Source organism: Myotis daubentonii, chromosome 8 (genome assembly GCF_963259705.1).
Source record: "Myotis daubentonii chromosome 8, mMyoDau2.1, whole genome shotgun sequence".
NCBI classification, from domain to species: Eukaryota; Metazoa; Chordata; class Mammalia; order Chiroptera; family Vespertilionidae; genus Myotis; species Myotis daubentonii.
Window position 1 is genome coordinate 7,702,234 of NC_081847.1, and position 14,148 is coordinate 7,716,381.

The 14,148-nt window shown below is 52.9% G+C and overlaps 1 pseudogene; it reads left to right on the forward strand.

Moving 5' to 3' along the window:
* The first annotated feature begins 11,780 nt into the window (after window positions 1-11,780).
* Window positions 11,781-12,622, forward strand: LOC132240133 (cytochrome b-c1 complex subunit Rieske, mitochondrial-like; annotated as a pseudogene).
* The last annotated feature ends 1,526 nt before the right edge of the window (window positions 12,623-14,148 follow it).

Below are 14,148 nucleotides of genomic sequence, written 5' to 3' on the forward strand. Positions count from 1 at the left end.
CCATGAGCATGGGAACAATTAGGGGCAACAACTAATCGTGGAAAAGGAAACTTAAAAATAGGAACCTGGTTAAATGACCCAGTAAACACCCCCCGGCGAGGGCGGAGGGGCGGCATCTGGGATCCACGTGGATGGTCACTCCTCCCCCTCCTCTGGATAATGACTTCCCTTCACAATCTCCTGGAGGAAGTTGCTGAAATGATCTTCCAGGGGTAAAATGAGCGGGTGAGTCTTAATTTCAGTCTGAAGTCTCTCTTCCAGCCTCTCCTCATTACCTCAGGTGCACGGCTCTGTGCAGGAGCCCCTGCGCCCAGGAGACAACCTCTCCTCTCGCGGGTGGGTGGGTGGGCCGGCCCCGAGCTGGGGCTGGGTGTGCCCAGGACCCTCCCAGCTCCAGTCACTGTCAGGGTCGGGTCAAGGAGGAGGAACTTTCCAATTCCTCTCGCCCTGCTGCTCCCAGGAACAGCAGCGGCCACTTCCCAAGCGCTGGCTCTCGAGCCGCTCTTGACCTGCGCCGTCCAGCAGGGCGGCCGCCAGCCGCGTGCGGCTACGGAGCCCTGACTCGAGGCTGGCAGTGACATGGAGGAACTGAAGTTTTAACTTCATCCAACTTCAATTAGTTTCATGCTAAAGACTGACAGCCAGGGCACTGGAAACTCTTCAGTGTGCTGGGAACCCCTTGGGTGTGTCCGTCCGCGTTTTCAACTGGAAGCTGGCAGAATCAAAGCAGAGGTGAGCATTTCCATGGAAAATCTAGTGCCTGGATGGCGGTGTGCCATCGGTGTGAACACACACACCAGTTTGCAAAGACTTAAGAAACAACTGATGTTGAAATGATAATGCTCGCAATAGGCTGGGTTAAATACGGCATTATTAAAGTTACTGTCGCCTACATCTGTTTGGCAGCAATGTGAATACACACGACACTACTGAACTATATGCTGAAAAGTGGTTCAGATGGTAGATTTCATGTCATACGTTTTATCCTATATACTAAAAGGCTAATGTGCAAATTGACTGAAGGGCGAAACGACCGGTCCCTATGATGAGCACTGACCACCAGGGGAGAGCTGCTCAGCCAGAGGCCGGGCTCAGGGCTGGCGAGTGCAGGGGCAGTGGTGGGAGCCTCTCCTATCTCCGCAGCAGCACTAAGGACCCCTTGGGGGATGTCTGATTGCTGGCTTAGGCCCGTTCCCTGCGGGGAGCGGGCCTAAGCCAGCAGGTGGACACCTCCTGAGGGGTCCTGGACGGTGAGAGGGTGCAGGCCGGGCTGAGGGACCACCCCCCCCCCAGTGCATGAATGTCGTGCACCGGGCCTCTAGCACACAATAAAAACATCGATGTCACCTGTTCCTTTATTCTTTCTATTCGGCTGCTGCTAGAAATAGGAGATCCCATCATGGCCCACACTGCAGTCCTATTGGACAGAGCTGGATGCACACGACCTCTTTTGTGGACCATGGCCCTCCCAGAAGACCCAGCCTGCGTCGGGGAGGAGGGGATGTCGCTCAGTAGTGCTAGGCTCGAGGCAGCCAAGCCAAAGAAATATTTTGGACTGGAACGTGGAGGTCTGGGATGATAACTTCCTGCTGCCTCTCCCGCCCCCCCCCCCCCCCCCCCCGCCAGTTGGAGAGGGGGCAGGGGAGTTAGGAGGGCATTTAGAGATGAAACAGCTAGGCTTTAAGCTCAGGCACGGCGCAGGCAATTTTACTCAACAACTGCCTGCCTAGTTAGTCAATCTGGACTCTCCCTTAGAGGGACTCTAAGGACTCTCTCTGGTGCCTGAGGGTCACTCCCCGACTGACGTTCGCCCCTCCCTCCTCTTCTCCATGGAGTTGTAGTAAGAGATGGAGAGACATTTGAAAGGAGAGTTTGCTCCTTCCTGGCGCGTTTCCCAAGCCACATCAAAGGGGGGCGGTGCCCTTCCTCAGACCCTCCCAGGGCTCAGTGCGCACAGGCGGGCGGCAGGGCCCAGCCGTGCAGTCTCCATCCGGGCTCTGCCTCAGAGAGTAGGAGAGACGGCACAGAGGTGACCTGGCCGGCCTCAACCTGCTCTCCTGACAACGCCCCCCACGGAGATGGCGGCAGCCACTGTAGCTGGTGCAGACCCAGGCTGAGCACAGGACACAGGGCGGAGCTACTGGGCTCTGCGGGCCCACGGCACCCTGATGCACTCTGGCAGCTGTCACACTCCCCTGGCCTCCGTGCCTCCAAGGCTGTGAGCAGAGGAGCACCCACTGGGCAGGGGCAGGGGTGCCAAGGGCCCACGCACGCCTGGTGTCCACAGCCATTCACTTCACTTGGCAAGTGCCCGCCCGCAGATCTCGTTCGGCACAGGCGCCCGCCAGGCGTCGGGGACTGTCCCGGTGAGTGAGCTGCACAGGCTTCTTGCCCCAAGGGGATGTACATTCCCCCCGAGACAGGGAGCAAGCAGACTTGTGACAAGTGGTCTGCGGGGACGCGGGGGGGTGGGGGGCAGTACAGGGCGCGGGCCGCTTGGGGCAGGCCAGGTCGACCAGCATGTTCTCCAAGCTCTCACGCGAGGCGCTGTCACCGGCTCCTGAAGGCTGGGGTCGGAAAGCCGCCAGCCGGAGCCGCAGAGAGAGGGAAGAGACACCCTGGCTGCAGGGTGGAGGGGGGTCTGGGAAGCCGAGGTCTAGCCATCTGCAATTCTGCTACATGCAACTTCAGAAAAGTGCAATAAACTGTGACCCACGTGTAAGGAAGTCCAACGAAGTTCTCCATTTCCCCGGACGGCCAGTTTGATACCTTTTGTTTCTTGACTATCACGTATGATTTCTTTCCTCCGGGATTTCCGCTCCGTTTGGGATGCCTCTGCCTTGCTGTCACTTTCAGTGGGCGCTTCGGTGGCTGGAGCAGGAACCAAAACCAGGCGTCGATTCGAGGATGGAGTGAGAAGTGCTCCCTGTAGGGGCGACTGGGCGCCGACTTCACACCTGCAGCCATCAGCCCGGCCACAGGTGGGAGAGGCGATGACCCCATGGGGCCACAATGTCACCCGTGGGACCCGAGGCAGGTGGGAGCCGGTCCCACCCACATAAGCGAAGCGTGCTCTCCTGCCGGCTAGACACCGTCCCCACGGGGGGAGGGGGCCGAGGGGTGGCCATGACTGACAATCGCTATGTGGGGCAGTGGCCCCTGTGCCAACTCGTTCACAACACCTGTCATCACGCGCTGTCAGGAAGCGCTCGCTTAGGATTTAATTTATGCCTTGGGTGTCAGAGCGGCACAGGCTGTGGGAGCCATCACGTGGCCATTGTTGACGAGCCACGTCTCTCCTGACAGATGTTGAGGGTGGACTGTTGGGGACACCTCCAAAGCCTCCCAGCCCTTGAGTCCCGGGACAGAGGGTGGCGGTGGTGGCTCCTACCCGGAAAGCTAACAGCAGAGCTGCTCAGGGAAAGGGGAGGAGAAAGGGCCACCTCCTCGGGTTTGGGACACCCCACCCATCACAGGAAGCCAGTGACAGCCGCCTCGCAGCCCAGAGACCTTCGGAACGCCTTCATTCCCCAGCCATCTGAGCATGGATTTCCGCATTGCGCTCAAGGCCAGATTCTCACCACGTCTCGGCCGCGCGTGGCGGCTGTAAGCAGTCTTCGTGCGCGGAGATGTCAGTGCATAATTGATCTTTTGGAAAACGCCAGCCGTGGAGGCGCGTGCTTTGCCTCTGACAGCCGGCGCGTCTGAAATGTAAATCAGGCGGCCAGGTCCTTCTCCAGGAGCAGAGTGGCGGGATTTCGCAGATGCCAATGGAGGGAGAGGGTGAGGATATCGTGGTTTTACAATTCTACACAGAGCTCGAACTTTCTATGTGAGAATTCTTTTCCTTTCCCCAAGAACCCATTTCCTGTTTTACATAGAGTGCTGGTGTTATTGTTTTTTGGTTCAATATTGGAGACAGAGGACAACTTTGGCACCACTAAATGTCACCTGAGGCTACAGAGCTGGGGGCAGGAAGCTCCACCCCCTTAACCCATCGCAAGGGCTTACACATGAAGAGCCAGAGATCGGAAATCGGGAAAATAATCAATGGGGCCGATGGATGCCTCCTCTTCCGCTTTTAAGGACTTTGTGATGTCACTGGGCTCATCTGGCAGCCCTTGACCGGAATTGAACCCAGGACCCTTCAGTCCACAGGCCAACGATCTAGCCACTTAGCCAAACCAGCTAGGGCCTGTGTCATATTTTAAATAAGGTGGATTCTAACATACTTCCCCCAAATTGGATGGGCCACACATTATCACCAAAATGTTTTTCTATATTTCACTTTTTTGCCTTGTTATAGAGATACGTCCATCGCAAGCCACAAAATACCAGCAACAGCGATGACCAAGTATTGTCTTCGCCCCACACGCCAACAGTGTGCTAGTATGTCCTGGGCGTGGTCTCACACTCGCCACGCCTCTCCATGTGAACACACGGCCCCACTTCAGAGGCAGGACCTGCTGGTGTCTCGCATCTGCACTTCCTTCTCACCCTGTCGCCTCGAGACCTGCTGTCCAGACAGAGACAAAGTCAAGAAACTGATGTCCTTGGCAGTGACAGTGAGGTCGGGCATCCCACACTCACTAACGTCTGCTCTTTAAAGTAAAAGGGGAGTGGAAGTCCTGAGTTTGAGGACTGGTTCGGGAAAGGAGCCCAGGCCTCGCTCTTTGCCATGAGTCCTCCGTAACTGGGCTGCCTTTTCCCCTAGGAGGATGCCATCGTAGAGTTCCTCTTTCCAATTACTGGGGACAATCCAACTACCCAGGCTGCCTGTCTCATTTTCAGACGGACTATCATTTTCAAGAACATGGATGTCGACAAGAGAAATCAACAAAAAAGCTGCAGTAAGCGCCACGTCAATTCATTCTTTCAGAAAGAAGGCTCTTCAGCCTGCACGGACCCTTCCCCTGCCAGAGAGCGCTCTCCACGCACACGGCTGCCTCTCATCCTCTGCCGCCTTCCTTTTCTTTCCTCAACATGGAGTCAACCCCTGGGAACAGAAACCGCCCCTGGAGCTGCCGGCTGTGGGGACTAACGCTGTCTTACTGGAGTGGAGGCCTGCGCCCCCGCCCCGGCAGAGCCACGCCAGAAAGCCAGCTCCCACAGAAGGGAGGCACAAGTGGGATTACCTGGCTGCAAGGCCAAGTTCAGGAGATCATTGCTCCCTTCGTTGTGTGGAGATGACACGGGATGTTGCCTTCAGCATCACAAAAGAAAATATTCATGCCCTTGCAGAGTCTTTTAGAGACTGTGATGCTGTAGGAGGAAGCAGGTGTGGTGTGGGAGGGTTTAGAGCCTGAATGTAGAGTCAGACCTGGATCCAAAGCCCTACTCTGCAAGTCAGTTCCTGAAGCCTCACTCTTCTCATCTGTGAAATGGGGAGGCGGTTATTCTCAGTATTTTTCTCCAGATTTGAACATGGACCTCCTTTTAATTATCCTTTTTATTCCTCAACAGGCCAGTTTACTTGGATGCTTAGCACACACTCATCAGATTTTCACCACTCACGCATACAATTTCACAAACCACGTTCTATAATTTAAAGACCGATAATGATTCGATGGAGCCGAGAATCCAGGGGACTGGTGCAGCCCACGGAGGGGCTGGGGAAGCTCTGTTTGTTTTGTGTCATTCATCACATTTCTTCTCACCGAGTCCAACCAGGAACTGCTCTGACCACTGCTGCCTCAGGACTCAGTTTAAATACACATCCATCTAAGATGGCAATGTTCAGTGAGTGTCAAAATCACACTGGACCCAGGCACCCCACTTCCTGGAAGCGCCTGCTGAGCCGCGTGGACACTGCCCAGCTGCGTGTCTCCCGCGGCCCTCAACAGCTCGGCTGTTGCCGGGAGCAGAGGACAGACCCCGATACAGAAGGTGGAATCTCACGCTCTGGAGAAAGGAAAATCTTGACTGGGGCCAGAAGAAGTGGAGTGGAAACACTGGGTGGTTCACACAGGGGAAGATGCCCTCCCCGTGCCTGGAAGAGGACATTCTTATCGCCAGAGATGGAGAATGCACAACAGGCTGAATCTGTACGAACAAACCTACTAGAACAACTCTTCTCTCCCATTGGCTCCCTGGGCGTCTCCTGGCCCCTTCCCCACACTTCACTGCCCTTTGCTCCAACTCTTTTCCTTTGTCTTAATGCATCCCCACAACTTATTGTTCTTTGTCTCAGCAACATATAAGCTCTCAGGCCTAACTTCATCCTATGAAGCCCCCATGCCATGTAAAAATAGCAATATCAAATAACATGTGTATGCTCTTTCTCCTGTTGGCCTGTCCTTTGTCATTTCCATTCACAGACCCCAGTCACAGAACCTAACAGGGTAGCAGAGGCCAGTGCCCAGTGGGAAACAAATGTCAGAGAAGGAGATGAGGGAGGAGGAAGTGCAGGCCTGATGACACACAGATGTCCCTGGATGCAGCCGAGCCTGAAGCTGTCCCTTGGTTTCCCATTTCCGTGAGTCGATAACTCTCCTCTTCTTTTATTAGGCCAGTTTGCAAGCAATGGAGCACTGAGTGCTGTTTCCCCCATTTTACAAAGGGGGTGCAGAGTCTGAGAAGTTAAGTCACTCTTCCTATGGCTACAGTGCCACTGACAGAATTCAACCCCAAGTCTGTGCAACTCTAAAGCCAGAGGGATGCCCATGATAGGAGACCCCTTGCCCTCCCCAGTGCTGTCTTCAGGGGCCCAAGAACCTCACTGGACAGCAGCTATTCGAGCAGTTCCTGTTGGGGAGAAGGGAAGAATGAGAAGAGACAGGGCCACCCGTCAGCTCAGGGTAGCTGGCCTCCCGCACGGTGGCAGGTGGGGAAACTGTGTCTGCAGCTTTTCCTTTGACAACTAGCTAATCCCTTCTCTACGGGGAAAGCAGCGTTTCTAACAGAAATGCCAAGTTTTCTCAGTTGGAGATAGTTTCTTCAATATAACATACGCCGAGGCTTGGATTTCCAGACTAGACATTAATAATGTACATGTACAACCAAGACGGGCCGTCCAAAGCCAACCGGAACGTAATGTTCTGCATTTGGATCCCGCTGGCCTAATTGCTGCCTTGATGCGATTAGTCCCAGGGGGCTGGTACAGATAACTTGGTTACGGCTTTGAAATCCTCCAAAATTGCTAGATCTTACCCGAAATCTGATTTCACATTTTCTTAGTGCATTCCAAACGTGAGTCGTGATTTTTTAAATGCACATAAATATTTGCAATCAGCATCGCTCGGGCTCTGAAGATAAACAGTCATAAAACAATATTGTGAGCGCATTTTCCCCTCCTGCTAAACCACTTCCTCCGAGGGGGAAAGGTTAGGCTAATCAGAAGTAAATGAACTACAGCTGCAGCCAACCCCCTTTCCACAGAGAAGACGGTGTGCAGGGCGTGTGTCCGCGCCCTCACTGCTCGGCTGCGGCGGCGGAAACTCTTCGGGTCCAATCCCCTCGAGGACAGACGCTCTTCCTAGAGCACCTTGGAAGGCAGTGGTGGCTCTTGCTGCAGCCGAGAGTTGGGGCAGGTATGGGGCCTACAGCCTGCGTCTCTCTCTTCCATTGACGGTCTTGTGATGAGTTAATTCATGTGTATGCGTGTTTAGAAATGTTATTTTTTTAAAAAAAGGAACAGTTTATTGTTTTAATTTACACAGCTACGGGCTGCCAGCAGTCTTCCGCTCGGCTGCCAGAAGAAATTTAGCTTCCAGCTTTATGACGCTGTTGCCTAGCTCATTGCAAGTGCTTGGTGTGGATGCTGTGCGAAGCAATGGGCCAGCAGCAGGCGTGCTGCCCCCCAAACTCGGGGGGTCTCAGGCTCCTGCTGTCCAAACGACTTTCCAACCCACTTTGCCCTCAACATCAGTCAGCAACACCAAATGCCGGGTCCCCATCTGCATCCTAGTGGCTGAATGCTTTCAGGGTTTAGATTAAGGTGATGCGTTCATTCATTTGTTCACCCATTCAACCATTGACCCAGTCCTGCTGTCACCAACATCCATCTGCGTGCCGAGACCCAGAGCAGCGGAGACCACTCTCCTGAGCTGCCCTCCTTGGGGACGACACGCCGTGAGCGATCAGCACACTGTGGGGAGCTGGCAGGGAGAAGGACGGAGGAGGACGAGGGAGGGAACGGGTTTGGAGTGGCGGGAGGGCGGTGCCGTTTCATTGTGTATTTGTTTATATGTAGCCTTGGGTAATGATAGCCCCTTTTCTTGCAACTTCCTTTGTTCAATAGGCCACATTTTTCGGGGCTAAGGTTCCAATTAGCCCGGCGTTGCAGAGTTCACAGTCTGGAACCAGGCAGTGGGTTCAAATCCAACTTGGCGCTCATGAACTCGGAGATCCTGGGTGGCCTGCTGCCACCAAAGCACCTGCGTTTCCCCAGCTGTTCACCAGAGGAATGACCAAAGCCGCTCCATGAGCCGCAGGACACAGCGTGTGCACTGAGAGCGTGGCTGCGGCTCTGCACAGAGACAGTTACTGTCACTCCCGGGAGCTCCGATGAGCCCAGTCGGTGGCTGGGCAGCCTGCGGATGGGGTCACCTCACCCTGCCCCGGGCCATTGCCAGGTGGCCACGCAGGGTAGGTCCAGGTTCCCGACGATGCTGTGTGAGCGCCTCGGCAGTGTGTGTGTACCCACTGGCCCCTGTATTTCTGGGGCCACTCACTCCCCAAGAGTGAGGGTCAGCGGGTGTTCTAGGGGGACCCAGGACACTGTTCCCCAGCAGGCCATTTGCCCGTACCTCCCTACCTCCAAATGTTACCAGTCTCTGAAATCCTTGCCGCTATGATGTGTGAACACTGACATCCAGGGGTGTTTGATGAGCATTTCACAGGCATTTGGTGGGGCTGGACATCTTTTTATACAGAGGGTGTCGTCTCTGTGTTACCCCCTGAGTAACTACCTGTTCATAGCCTTTAGCTCCTCCCCCTACCACCCTTCCCCTTTTTAAACTAATCATCCATTTTCAAGATGAAAAATGCTCCATGCACCTAGCCAGTATGTTAAGCCAACTTATCATGTAAAGAAACACCAGCCAATTGCTAACATTCTTAAGCTTGGCGCCAGGTATTGGGTTAAGCACATTCCATGAATTCACTTTCTTCGCCATCACAGCATTCTGATAAGATGGACATAATGCCTATCTCCCTATAAAGAGATGAAAGCACAGAGAGGCTCAGCTACTGCCCGAGGTCACACAGCTAGGGAGGGCAGAACTAGACCTTGGATGCAGGTAAGTCTGGCTCTACCTCCATCACTCTTCTGTCCCCACAAAGCCACCCAGCGGCCCCTCAGCTGTTGGCTTCGGGGTTCTTCTTATGAGCTGGGCCCACACCACCTAAAGACATGCTTCCTTCAGCCACTCAGGGGCGGTGCTGCTGAAATGCCAGGTTCCTTGTTGGGTGGCACTAGCGAGATCCCTACGGAAAACCAGCAGCTCCCGCATCCTTTCCGGTTGGGGATTTTGCTTTCTTTTGTCTTGTGTTTAAGCTGCAGCTCTGAGCATGTTTGACCCAATGCAGACACTCTGGTGTTTCTTTGCACGAAAAGAGGTGCTATTATTAAGGCAAATATTGATTTAAAGTTGTAACTACTGATGCTGGAAAGCGGAGGAGGGTCTTTTATGTGTGTGTGTGTGTGTGTGTGTGTGTGTGTGTACTTTTTTATTTATTTCAGAGAAGAAGGGAGAGGAAGAGAGGGACAGAAACATCAATGATGAGAGAAGCATTGATCAGCTGCCTCCTGCACACCCCACCCCACACTGGGGATCAAGCTGCAACTCGGTCATGTGCCCTGACCAGGAATCGAACCGGAACCTCCTGGTCATAGGTCGATGCTCAACCATAGAGCCACACCGGCTGAGTGAGGGCCTTTTTTTAAAGTGTGTGAGCAGTGAATGCACATTTGGGAGCACATGTTCTGGTGGGCTGGCTCTGCACCATGCACCGCGCCAGCCCCTGTGATCGCCTCTCTTACTGATTCTGCACGAAGCTCTGTGCAGCGGGGCAGTGGTTACTGCTGACATTTTACAGAGCAGGACACTGAGGCTAGCCCAGGTTCTCCTGGCCTGTGAGGGGTGGAGCTGGGTTTGAACCCAGCCTCTGGTTCCCACAGCCAAGGGTAATCCTAGCCTCTGCCCCAGAGGAAAGCACTAGAAGGCACCACTGGGAAGACTGCAAGATATTTCCATTTTGTTCACTGCAGTGACCAGGTTTCTGTTTGAAAGAGCTCATGCACCAAACAGCAACAAAAACAAAACAAAATAAAACCACAGCAGGCCGGTCCACCTGGGGAGAGAACCAGGTCGCATGTCCGCGCCCCGCCTTCCGGACCCAGGGACTGTGGGTGTTCTGTGAACAGAAACTTTGAACTGACACCTTTACAGGGGGAACCCCAGTGCTGAAAGATGACACTAAGGGGGCTGCATCTCACACACGAGGAAACTGAGGCTTGACCTGGGAAGAAATTTCCCCGATGTCACTCTGACCGCTAGTTGAAGTTACAGTGTGGTAGGCCAATGAATGGCTCCCCAAAGATGTCCGAGTCTTAATCACTGGAACCTGTGGCAGCAGGGACGCTGCAGGTGTGATCACAGACTCTGAAATGGGGGATTATCCTGGGTTATCTGGGAACCCCAGGTCATCATCAGGGTCCTATGAGAGGACGGCAGGGGGGTCAAAGTCAGAAAGAGATTGGAAGAGGCTACACTGATGATTTCAAAGATGGAGGAAGGGGCCACAAGCCAAGGAGCGCAGGCGGCCTGTGGACATGGAAAAGGCAAGGAGCCTGCCTTGACTGGAGCTGGGCAGATCAATGTAGGACTGGGCAGGACTTCTATGTAACTGGAAGATAATGAACTTCTGTTCTTTGAAGCCACTAGTTTATGGTAATTTGTTACAACAGCAATAGGAAACTAATACAGCTGCCCTTCTGCATCCCCCCTTCACGCCTCCCTGCACCCGAAAACACACATATTGTTTCCAGGTTATTATGACACAGAATGGTTCACTATTTGCTAACTCAGTGTTTTCAGCATCTTTATAGAACATTACTTGGAGAGTAGTGGGAATTGCTTGTTGTACAGGAGCCCAGCCACACCCACGGTCCACGTGCTGTCTGCGCAGTCCTCCTGCTGCTACGGCGAGGCTGAGGAGTTGCCACAGAGACCGCATGGCCCACAAGGCTGAGAACGTTCTCCGTCTGGCCCTCTGCAGGAGTGTCCTGACCCCTGCATTATCGCGCGAGGAAATCAACCCGAGAGTGAAAGCACGGAGGACAGGCATTTCCGTTCAATTAAACCGGGACCTAAAATGCCATTTTATTCTGCCACAGGCCAGTTCTCCTATTGCAGACAACTGAGAGGGGCAACTATCGAGGGGCCAAAAGGCTGTTGTGGGGTTCTGTCACTTCTTTAAGCCATATCTGGGGAACAGAACTAATGACCTTTGCTTAATTTGACTGCTCAACTCAGCTCCAGTTTTCCAATGGAATCACTTCTTGTTCAAATGCGTACTCTTGTCTGTGAGGGAGGAGTCTTTGAAGGTAAGGCACTGTGGGTTCAAATCCCAGCTCTATCACTTCCAAGCTGTGCAACCTTACATGAGCAATGGGGATATTAATTATACTTTTTATTATTTGCTGATTACTAAGTGATGATCCTAAGTTGCTTATCAGGATCATCATTATAAAGCCCCTGATCCAATGACTGGCCTCTACAAAGGGTTTAAAATGGAAGTTCTACCCTTTTTAAAAATATATATTTTATTGGGTCGCCATGTTGTCAGTTGCTGCCCGGTCAGGCCCATTCGCGCCCGTTCTATCCACCTCCTCCTGCGCAGGGGCGGGCACGCTGCAGGCCCTGGTGCCACCGGTGCTGGACGGTGGACGTGGAGCGGCCCTTCCTCTGCCGGGAGTTGCTGAACGGCCAGGCCACGAGTGGGCCTCTGGTCGCCGTCATGGGCCTCAATGTCCCTGCCTCTGTCCGTTACTCCCGTACAGACCTCACCATGCCCGACTTCTCTGATGACTGCCACGCGGATGACTGTCCTCCAAGGAGCGCTCCCCTGTTTGCAGGAAGGGGCTCTCCTCTTTGGTAACTGCAACCAGGACGGTGGCCGCCGCCCACACCCCGAGAGTGCAGTCTCCCAGGCTGTCTCCAGCAGGAGCGCCTGCCGACGCTGGCCATGTCCAAAATCGAAATCAGGTTGTCCGACATCCCGGAGGGCAAGAATATGGCCTTCAAGCGGAGAGGCAAGCTGCTGTTCGTGTGCCACCAAACCCAGAGGAGGTGGGACAGGAGGCCGCGCGGACATGTCCCCCTGAGGGACCCCAGCACAACCTGGAACGAGGGGAGAAGTCCGAGTGGGTCATCCTGATCGGGGTCTGCACGCATCTCGGTTGGGTGCCCATTGCCAATGCAGGAGATTTTAGTGGATATCACTGCCCTTGTCACCGGTCCCACTATGACGCCTCTGGCAGGACCCGGACGGGGCCTGTGCCCCTCAACCTCGAGGCTCCCTACTGTGAGTTCACCAGGATGACATAGTGGTGGTTGGCCAGGCCCCTGCTGGGACGCAGGCTCTGTCATCCTCATGTCTCCTCAGAGAAGGTGCCTGAGAGCAAGTCTTCTGTACTTCAGGGTGTTGATTTGTACTATGTAAGATTTGCTGATAATGTATTTGTAATGTTAATGTGAAGTGATTTTTACAGAGAGGAAGGGAGAGGGATAGAGAGAAACATCCATGAGAGAGAAACATCAATCAGCTGCCTCCTGCACGCCCCCTATTGGGGATCGAGCCCGAAACCAAGGTACATGCCCTTGACCGGAATCGAACCCGGGACCCTTCCTCAGTCTGAAGGCTGACGCTCTATCCACTGAGCCAAACCGGTCAGGGCAAATTCTACCTTTTTACCAGTAAAATATGGGGTGTGCAAAAGTAGATTTACAATTGTTTGTATGGAAAATAACACAATAATAAATAATAATACAAGAATAAAACTCTGTTTTTCATGTACTCAGAACTGTAAACCTACTTTTGCTCCATCCTGTATAATTTTTTTAAAATTTTTATTTATTGAATTTAGGGAGAGAGAGGAAGGGAGAGAGAGAGAGAGAGAGAGAGAGAGAGAGAGAGAGAGAGAGAGAGACATCTACATCTATTTGTTGCTCCACCCATTTATTCATTCATTGGTTGATTCTTGTATGTGCCCTGACCAGGGATCTAACCAATTGAACTAATAGCCAGGGCCACCCCTGTGTAATCTTATTAGGTGTTTTATTACCATCTCAGACACACAAATGATGGAATTATAAGGAACCAAGGTTTGTTATTCCTGCCTCTAACAAAGTGGCCAAATTAAATACAGGACACCCAGTTAAATGAATTTCAGATAAACAGGGATGAAGTGTTTTAGTATAACTCTGTCCCAAATATTACCTGGGACATATTTACACTAAAAAAAGTTCATTGTTCATCTGAAATTCAAACTGAGCTGGCTGTCCTGTTTATTTTTTTCTTTTCTGTGATAAATCTGATGGTCTTAGTTCTTGCAACACAGGAAGAGCTATTCTCCATATTTGCCTTTCTCCTCAGAAAGAAATTCTAAGAAACAACCAGCGAGGACTTTTTTCTCTTTTAGATCCTGAACTGGCTTTTACCTGGGTTTCCTGAAGGTCAGCGCCTCCCTGTCCGCCCCCCACCCGTCCCTCCATCCTTCAGCAAATACAGAAAAATCCTGCTACAAACACCATTCCCATCCGCAATCCAGACAAGGGGCCCGTGCGGTTGGATTTCCTTCCTGTTTATGCATCTTCTATCTAATGAAGGCGGAATGATACACTTGCTATTCTTGCCATTTTTGCTGTTTGATGCTTCGAGATGTGCTCCTCACAAATGGCAGCGAGGAACATTCCTTGTCTGTCACGAGCGCCCGGAGGCAACAAGCAGCCTCCACCAGCCCTCAGAAGTAATTAAAAACAATCAACCAAAAATGCAAGGGGCTTTCGACCCGGATTCCAAACTCCACCTCCTGAGAGCGGGAGCCAAAGGCCCTGCAAAGATGAGCTATTTACATTTAACTCTTTGATGCACAGGGGCTTCCCGAGGCTCAAACCCACAGAGCTGCCCCCAGACATAAACACC